Source organism: Gigantopelta aegis, chromosome 2 (genome assembly GCF_016097555.1).
Source record: "Gigantopelta aegis isolate Gae_Host chromosome 2, Gae_host_genome, whole genome shotgun sequence".
Taxonomy (NCBI): domain Eukaryota; kingdom Metazoa; phylum Mollusca; class Gastropoda; order Neomphalida; family Peltospiridae; genus Gigantopelta; species Gigantopelta aegis.
The window spans coordinates 23,800,959-23,811,812 of record NC_054700.1 but is presented as its reverse complement, the minus strand read 5'-3'; the positions used below and the strand labels follow the sequence as shown (position 1 = coordinate 23,811,812).

The 10,854-nt window shown below is 34.0% G+C and overlaps 1 protein-coding gene across 4 annotated transcripts in view; it reads right to left on the bottom strand.

Annotated features, from left to right (window-relative positions):
- LOC121382881 (GRAM domain-containing protein 2B-like) overlaps positions 1-10,854 on the bottom strand; it is a 147,198-nt gene that overhangs the window by 47,380 nt on the left and 88,964 nt on the right. The window lies entirely within an intron of this gene.

The following is a 10,854-nucleotide window of genomic DNA, read 5'->3' as shown; positions in this document are numbered from 1 at the left end:
CCTCACCGGACAATTGCTCACTGGACAATTGCTCACCAATAAAGTGAGAAATAGGACAATTGCTCACAACAATTGCTGATTTTTTTTTATCAATAAAATTTTATTTTAGGTTGAAGTGTGTGTAAATGGTTGGGTGGGAGTGGGAATCTCTGATATTATCAGTGGGTATGGTAACCTCAGTTTATTAAACACCTTTAAATAAAATAACAAAAATTAATTCTAAATCAGCTATATTTTAAACAAGTTCAGCACATCAGTTCAATAGAGTAATGATTAAAGGCTAAAAAGTAACTCAAAAACTTTAATTAAGTGAATTGTGTAATTAACACAACTTTGAAGTTGTGCCTTTAGAAATTCTATGTTTTATGTTCTTTTTTATTAACAAGAGAAAAAATATCAAAGGTGACCACGATTACCTAACTCCAATGCCTTCTAAAAATTATGTTATTTTTTATTAATAAAATAATAAATAAAGTTTTATTAATAAAAAAACCCTAAAGGTGAGCAATTGTCCTATTTCTCACTTTATTGTCCAGTGAGCAATTGTCCGGTGAGGTACTGTCCGGTGAGGTATTGTCCAGTAAGCAATTGCCCTACATTCGTTTATATAGCTAATTGGTCTTTTCATTGTCTTGCTTTGACATGTGATTTCGACATCGTGTGTATTGATGCATGCTGTCGCTGTCAACTCTGGCACTTCCAGCCATAGAACTTTGCATTATGTAATCTAGTGGAAAGACATTTTACAAGTTAGAGGCGTTATTAGGACTAAATTGGATAATTTTATATATGGCAACACTGAATGTCGATACACAGCCTCGGTAGCTTGAATTTTTTTAATGCTTAGAATATAACAATTTCCCGGGAGAAACGTTTTTCCCACGGGAGACTTGATCAAATACCGGGAGTCTCCCGTGGAATCCGTGAGGGTTGACAGATGTGGGCAGGGTTTAAACTGTTGTTTGCCAAACTGCCAAATGCACGTTACAGTAGAGTTGAATTTCTACTCACAGAAACCAGGTGGAAAGGATATTAATATAAAGTTCGGTCAAACCAGACCAGTGTGTATTTAGTGAAAACCTGTTCTTTAACTTCAATTTTGGTACAAGTGACATATTTACATTTCTGAAACCTTGCAGATTCTAATCTTTATTTTGATACTTAAATGATATTTCTACCCCCAAAATGTAGAAGTGATGAGCTTTCTGAAGGCTGCCATAGATGTGGGGTGGCAGCTATGAGGTTCAACTGTACCAATCTTTACCAAATATGGCATAGGGACACACAATACGGTACAGAGGGGCACCTTTAAAGACTTGATTTTTTAAAATTATAATAGTCAACTTTTAAATAGATAATTCCGCTTGACAATAACTGATGTGAAGAATTGTTATTAAAATGTAGTTTAAATATATTTATTCAACTTTTTGGAGCACATCAGTGCAAACACAGAAAAGTTTAATGCTTAAAAACTTCAATTTTGTCAAAAACTGGAAACACCCTAATAGACCTCCACTGACTATTTTTACCTATTGCACTGTAAGCCAGATGCGAGTTAGTTAAGACTTGAGCTAATTTCGTAAAAACTGATAGAAATATTTCTAACAGATGCTATCGATTAAGAGGCATGCTAGATAACAACTGACCAGATCATGTGAAATGATCATCACCACAATAACCATGTCCCCTCAACCAGGTATGTCTTCAAGCAGGTATGGTAAGCACTCGCCAACAATTTACTGTTTCCATCATACTCTATCCCATTACATTCATTTAATGTAAGGCACAAAGCAATTACCACAACAAATCTTCTGTCTCCTGAACATGCTAAAGCTCTTAGTAACAGTTTTGTAATGTTTTACAATAACACTAAATGTACATGCAGAGATTTGCTTAATCACATCATTAGTCGACTGTTAAAGTGTCAAGATGCCAAAAACCCAGATAACTGTTGCTGGTTACATCTTATACAGCTGCTGCACAAGTTTGGAGCAAAAACATAAAGTGCCATAAGGATAAAACATTGTAAATAAGGAACTTTATTATTGCAAATTGTTTAAGCATGCATGCTCTTCGACTTTGCCACACATGTAGTTCTGTCCAAGACAAGACTAAATTTCTATATGTAGGCTCCCATTTTTATAGGGAGCCAGGCTAATCCCCCCCACCCCACCCCCGAATTAAACGAAAATGCCAGAATCTGGATAACAATATTTATTCAAATTAGCATTACCGCCAAACAGCCATATAGGGTTGCAAACAAATCACTACGCATTTTTACCTGGATTACAACCAATATTGTGACTAGAATGATGAAAATACATGGTGAAATGGTTTCAGTCTGGCTCATTTTGCCCGAATATCTCTATCATTTTTGCCTGAATTTGAGGATTTGCTCCAGCAAAAGATGGGCCCCATCTCATATGCTTATATTTCTATTTAGAAACTTCTTATAAAAGACCATTTACTGCTAAGCTTACATGTGGCTGAACATAAAACTATTAATAAATGTTTATTACACTCAAGGCCACATGACATTAAGCTAAAATATTTATACACAAAAAAGAAAAGAAACAGTAGCTGATTTTGTTTGTTTACAATTACCCTCTGTTCTAAGGGCATATTTAGCAGAATAATGTGCTCCAGCATTAATTAGATATTGGCAAAATATTCAAACCATCATCATTAACTATTTTATGACATACAATGTACATGTATATGCACTGAATTCATTCAGTTTCTCCAATACTTGCACGAGATGTATTAACTACTTAGGGAATAATGTTGTGAATGGGGCCTCTGAGAAATTGAGTAAATCATTTAAATGGGTTATGTCAAACTAACAAATGAGATAATCCATTTCGTTCTGCACAACCCATTATTACCAGGTACAAGGGAACAATTAAAGTCAATGACAGTCACTTTTCGGACCTGTGTTTTGGCTTCATACACAATAAATGAAACATATCCAATGGTAATTTTTTTATATGATATATTTGACACAGGTACTTTTCATTTCTTTCATCTTTTAAAACTTAAAATTAATATTTTGTCAGGAATTATGAAAAATAAAAAAATACCGACCTGTAAAAAGCATTGTCTGTTTGTCATAGAAATTTGACAGGGGTCAAGGTTTGTAGAACAGGGCCCCGTTCCACGAAGCGATCTTAGCCCTAAGATTACCTTAAGTGCACAGCTACCCTATGCACTTAAGTTGATCTCAGGGCTAAAATTGCTTTGTGGAACAGAGCCCAGTTCTTATTTTAATATGGCGAAGCATTGTAATAATATATCTAATTTTGAATTGAATTACGTCAGTATTCCATCAACAACATTTTGCATCTCCTTACAATAACCATAAACTGGGTACATGACGTTTCCGTTTTAGGAATGCTGGAAAAATTCCAATGCAAAATTGCTGTTGAAAATATTTTGTTTGAACATTAGTAATGCACCTGAATGTGTTTGAAGAAAATCTTGTGATTAAAAAATTGTACCTTTTATGGAATATGGATTTCAAGTAAAATTATGGTAAGATATGGTATATTTATTAGTGCTGCAACGATAAACCGGTATACCGCGATAACTGATCAGCTCGATACGAACTGCATCATTTTATTAATTGGTGATGACAGGAAATGTAACAATCACGTCAAGAGTAGTCGGCTTACTTGTTGGCATACGAAGTGATAGGTCGGTTATACTTGGTTCTAACTTCTAAACAAAACGTGTTAAAAGTCCAATGAAAATAACCAGTTAACGATAATTACAAATAAATGTTTTGTTACTTACACATTATCATTCATTGTTCATTTACGTTGGAATATGGCTACGGCTATCATCTTCAAAGAAATAAACCAACAAATACCTTGGCTAATAACCTCGGCTCTGGTTCGGTCCATCTGCCGAAACATTGCGACTCAATACATACATTTCCGTGTCAAGCGAGCAGCAACGGAAAAGCCTGATAGTAAGGATTTCCGATTGACAATTTATAAATAATTTGACACCGTCACACCGGTGTTCTAATAGACTAGTATTGTGTTAAAAAATAAAAATATGGCCTGACAGCTGAAACTAATAAAGATCATTAAAAAGTTATGCCTTCTGTTTTCATTAAAAAAAACCCAAACATAAATATTAAATTTAAATAATATCAACTATATTGCAATACATATTGCAATACAGTTTCTTATATTGCAATATATCGCAATACGGTTTTGACCGTATTGTTACACCCCTAATATTTATTGCATACGAAGCCAAAACAATGGTGCGAAAAGTAACTGTCATCGACCTTAGCGGCACGATTTTCTTAGGCCTGTAAATGAATAACTTGTTTTATTACCTCATGCACATTCTATATGACTTCCGATTGATTAATGTTACGTCATGCGTGATTCCATCTGAGATCATATGGCACTGCTCTGTTGCTTTGCGAACTCATACATCATATTACACTGGTTCTGGTGTAAAATGGGGAATCCCCTTAGCATTGACTAATAAGTGCTATTCCTTTACTTAAAAGAATTTGGAAATTGTCTCTTGCAGATGACATCATGTTTCATATATATACAGAACTACTATGTCCCAGAGATATGTAGCAGTGTTTCCACACTTTGGTTTGATGATGGCTTGTGAACTTCGTTCATCTCAGAGTAGAAATGACCCTTGTACATGCAGTAAAATCATCACATTTTCATGGTCCATTACCAATTCCAAGCTGGAATCAGTGTTATCTGTGGAGCTTTCGTGAATACACCAAGTTCTCTTTATTAATATCCATCTTTCACCAATTTGTTCTGTTGAATCTATCTCTAGACACCGTTCATTATAAAATGGTTGCAGGTTGATCTGGTTGAGATTTATATATACTTATTCGTGTATTGAGGCATACCATTTAGCCAGCTCGTAATGACAACCCAACAGTCTGTGTCTGGGATGCAGAAATCCACCTCATTGCCTAGCCCAATTACTTCATGAGTATGAGGAATCATGAGCATGTCTGCTTCTTTGTGTGTACTGGCATCTGTTGTAGGATGGTATTTTGGTACATTTCAAAGAACATCTTTTATTGTGCCTGTATAACTTTATCTGCCAGATGTATTATCAGATGATCCTTTGTATATCTACTTGATGTCATTTATATGAGTAGCATCCTGAACATACAAGTTATTCCCACTACCAGTATTTTCCAAGCTAACTAAGCACTATGATATCATAAAACTGACGTAGGCTTTGGCGAATGTCACAGTACATCACATCATGGCCTCTGATAGTTTTACGGTATCATAGTGAAAATCTGTAGCCTGGTTAGTGGTAATATCTAATGTCATCTTTCATAAATATTGTTCTGTGGTAAAGATAAATATAATAGTGAATCCATGAATTCAGAAAATGCTTCTGATCACTGACAACATATTTGGCAGATATAAAATGCATTTCTACACCAGATACAGACTATTGGGTTCTCATCTTGGGAAAGTTACACACATGGATCCCAATACATAATTATAGGTACAGATGTAAATCACAACCAGATCAACATGGAACTAACTGATGATGAACTGGGTTCAGAAAGAACCTCAACATTAGAAGGCTCTAATGCAGTAACTGGATGTGACACGAAAGGACAAATTAGTGGTATTGGCAAAAAATTGTATAGGATGTATTTGGGAAAGATCCACCAGCTACATCTGAAGCTCTTAGCCAGTTTGGAATTGGTGATGAACCGTGCAAAATTTGAATATTTTACTACATGGTATTAAGCTCAAGGGTCATTTGTACAAATGAAGAGAATGAAGTTTTAAGAAGCCATCACCAAAAACAAACTGAGGAAACACTCCCACATTTCTCTGGGATGTGAAAACAGCATATTTAAAGAGCATATCCCTAAGAAAATATATGAGCTCAAGGTTCCATGTTACATCCAAAGATTCTAGACCCATGGTTGGGTCATGGATAATAACATATATTGGATGTACACCACAGGCTGTGATAGAATTGATCAAATATAACTGTTGTGTCAGTAATTGTTCAGGTAGATTAACCCCTAAGAAATACAACCTGCAATGTACAGAACTCTACAAGACTCAGTGTGAAGCTGGTGAGGATTGCTGCAATACAGATGTCATTATACACAAAGTAGATACCCAATCAGGGGTCACATTGGACAGAAATTAGTTTTAACTAATTTTCAGATATGTAGGGCATTTGAAATTATTAAAAAGTGGTTAATTTAAACAACATTTTATTAGCCAGATACTGACACCTGCGCCCAGGACAGGCGTACGATACAGCAGCTTGCTCTGAATGTGCACGTTAAACTCTCTGACCTGACCTGACCAGCCAGATACTAAATGTTGTAGCCACAATGTATAAAAAATAGCAATTGGCTAATTGTGAAGTACAGTTTACAATTGGTATGGTTCTCTATTTCAGTAGTTTAAAATCTAAAACATGAAAGTCATTATTAATGCAATATTTTAATTATTTGATATAAAATGTATGTGGACTAGGAGGAAAAGTATTTGCCAAATAATTAAATTGGTGGCCATTTTTAATTTCTATATGGATGTCATTTTTAATTTCAAGGTGGTTGCAATGACTGGAGGATGGTTATAAAAATGCCTCCAATTAATTCATTGATCCTATAAATGTACATAGACAAAAATAATTGTGCTTCTACATAAACTGTATATAAGTTAAGATATAAGAAAAGTACATTAAAATGGTGGCCATTTTTAATTTCAATATGGTTGTCATGATTGGATGACTATAACAATGTCACCAATACATTCATGGCTGCAGAAATCTACATAGACAAATTATATCGTGTTTCTATGTTAACCAGAGTTGAGATATATTGAAAAATATATTAAAATGGTGGCCATTTTGAATTTCAATATGGCTGCCTAGGTCAAACAACAATAATTTTCTTTTTGTACGAATTCATTCACCGAGCTCATAAATGTAAAGAGATACCTAAATTGTTGTTGTGAGAGGAAAGAGGAAAGATATATAAAGATATTTAAATGACGGCCATTTTGAATTTCAAGATGGCGGACATGTCCAAATGGCTTAACAAAATATTATTTGCAAGTTCATTGACCTCAAAAATGTAAATAAACACAAAAATTGTGTTTCTATGTAAACTGAGAGTAAAGCTATATGTAAAATACCCTAAAATGATGGCCATTTTGAATTTCAAGATGGCTGCCATAATCAAATGACCGAAAAAACTGCTACCAATGGATTTATAATTCTGGATAGCCTTACAAATAAAAAAGAAATACATTTTACTGACTTGAGCAAAAAGAATTGCAAATTTATGTAACTCCCTGGACTAACAGTACATCAGGCCTTCTGCCAGACAATAATTTGAGGGTACGTAATAAAAACATAACAGACCAGAAGTGCTCCTACAAGGTGGTCATGTGCTTGAATATTTTTCAAATTGGACACTGCATTTCATGTCTTTTTAATAAGTTTTAAACAGTAGTTTTCTTACTATCATCTATCTAAAAATTACATATTATTCAAGATTTGGGGGTATGTAATTTTACCCTCCAGGGCACCTTCCACGAAGCGATCTTAGCCCTAAGATCAACTTAAGTGCATAGAGTAACTATGCGCTTAAGGTAATCTTAGGGCTAACATCGCTTCATGAAACGGGACCCAGGGCCTCTTTCCATGAAAGAATTGTAGCTAAGGTTAACTGTAGTGACTTAAGGTGAGTTGTACAAATGGCACCGTAAACCTTACAGCCGTTTCACAAAGCAACCTTACAGTAGCCTTAAGTGCCCCTTTAATGATTAAAATCTTCTTTGTGCAAATTAGTAAAATAATAAATTGATTACCTACTTTTTGTAACATCAATGATACCAGACATCCATGAAATAACTTTGTCAGTTTATTTGCCAAGCGATAACTGCCAAATGCATAAGACACGAGAGTTATCTCCTGTATTTTCGTGTATATATATGGCCCAGAATGTTTTTTTTATCGAATGTCCAGTTTCATAAAAAGTATTTGCTATATATTAAATCCATTTTTACACAAAAAGTTAGTATCCTTCTTAGAAAATGATCATCTACATGTAACTGCCATTTGACATCTTTGTTAGTGGCTTACAACTGCCTTATACCAATTGTAAATTTTCACCATAATTTATGACGATAGTAAGCTATGCTATGTCGTGGAAGAGGCTGGCGATCATAGAAAAAAATTAAGTTAGGTATTTACAGGGATAGTAGCTAGTGCTACTATCGCTTCATGGAAGGGGTCCCCAGACCATTACCCTCTGACAGGAACCCTGTACAATAATACTATTTCTCCAATATTAGCTTTATGGGGACTTATATTGTAAATGGATAACAACATACACTCAAATTTGTATTATGATTTGCAGAGAAACAAGTCAAAACAAGTCTCAAAACCAAACAACATGTAACTGTTGTGCAGTCATTCAAGCGAATTAACCAAAAAATAACATCTCATGCAGTGAACAATATTCAGATGATTAAGGTGAAAACATCTACAATAATAAAGGCACCGCATGAAGTTAATGAGCCAGCACAAACATAAAACCATCGCCATTGTCACTGCTTACTAAGTGAGTTCACCAAATCAATAAATTCCTTTTTTTCTTCTGATTTATGTGATTAATATTCTATTCATCCTGTAACTAATGATTTTTTTTTTTTAACTGAATATTTTAGACGAAAAAATGGTTGATTAAGCAGGTGCATGTACATGTATGTTTAAATAATCCAATTAAAATTTAGCTCTTTTTTTTTGTGGTTATTAAAAGATAGAAAAAAATAGTTTCCAACTATAAGTTCTTTCTTTTCCGCCTTTTCTTTTTTATGATATAATTTGAAAATACAATCCTACTGATATTAATCTATGACTATTATTAGGGGCGGGACGTAGCCCAGTGGTAAAGCGTTTGCTTAATGCGCATTCGGTCCAGGACTGATCCCCGTCGGTGGTCACACTGGGCTATTTCTCGTTCCAGCCAGTGCTTCACAACTGGTCTAACAAAGGCCATGATAATTATGTACTATCCTGTTTGTGGGATGGTGCATATAAAAGATCCCTTGCTGCTAATCAAAAAGAGTAGCCCATGAAGTGGCGAAAGCGGGTTTCCTCTCTCAATATATGTGTGGTCCTTAACCATATGTCTGACGCCATATAACCATAAATAAAATGTGTTGAGTGCATTGTTAAATAAAGAAGATTTTTTTTTATTTTTTTTTAAAGACGATTTAAATCATATTTATTATCATCCAATATTAATGGTAAAGGATCAATCAACAAGTAACGTCTATATTAACACCTCTCCTTAACACAAAATAAGGACGCAACAATGTGGTAATAATTAAAACAGCAACATATTCATAAATGGCTAATCTGTCTACTATAGTTAGAAGTCAAATTATATAGGACCTGTGATATTTTACTGTAGGATAAAACAATCAAGGAAATATAATTTCAATTCCGTAGAACAGATGGTATTGTTCTCTATGCTTTTTGTTTATATCTTGACCAATGTTTTTTTTTTTTTTTTACAAATTGTGACACAAAATTAGAAGATAAATGTAATTTTCAAAAGGTTTTTTTTTTCTTTTTTTATGGTAAGCCAAATTGAAATTAATATCAAAACAAATCTTTTAGTGGAGGCTGAGATAGAGTATATAATTATGTATAATCAACGTCAAGCAACACCCCAGCACAAAAGATATATTGGCTGCTGTGTGTCAAACAAAGGTAAACGAAACCATAGAATAAGTAAAAATCTTATAAGTTGATAATATGGATTGATTTACACATGTAAAAACACTCAGGTATAATACTGAGATGAATGGGTATATAATCAAATACGGTACACATGGAACATGCGAGTTATAAAAACAGCATGCACTGTAACTGTAGTTTAGTTTAAAAAGACACAACACACTGTATGTGCAAATATTAACTTCTTGCATGCTGCTGCAAAAAGATTCAACTCCACAAGTCCACACACACAACAGGCAAAATATTTTATTTCATTTTAAGTGTATTTTAATGATTTTAATTATTGGTACGAAATTTGGATTGAAATAAAGGTTTTCAACCAGAAACCATTTCCTGCTGATCAACAGCAAGCAGAAAGTTAACATTTCAATACTGAATTGCAAATTAAAAAAATGTTCCATATAACCTGAATAAAGGTCATTGTTAACAAAAACACTGTACACTATTGAACCACATATCTTACATCAGCATAGATGTTAACTTTAAATTGTGTGTTTTTATCTCACTAATGTCCATATGGTATCAAGGGATGACGTCCAGAACTCGCTATGTTCTGGGCCCAGTTGTTCAAAGCATAGCAACTTTAACTCTAGGTTAGTGTAATATTTTCCTTTTTATTATATTTTAAAATAAACTTTAGATTTGGTCATGTATGGATACCTTTAGTTGTTCTAAATCAAGTTTCAACATTACATTTTCAATTATTATTTGTATTGATCCAGTCTTTGATTTAAAACATTTCCATTAATCACTGGTTAAGCTAACAATGTTTGAACAACACTGGCCCATGGTTTTCAGAACAAAAATAGTGGATCATAATTTTCACAAAGAGTAGATATAACCAGTCCTTGATATCTTACCATAGTTTCCCATTAGATTTGGTTCTAGAAAATGGCACATCTGTTTTTTAATTGCAGATTTCTGCACAAGTGAGAATCCTCTGGATTATTCCAGAATTCCTGATTTTAACACTAAGGTCGACGACAGTCACTTTTCGTAGCCTTGTTTTGGCTTCGTACACAGTAAATAAAACATATCCAATGGTAATTTCTTGAT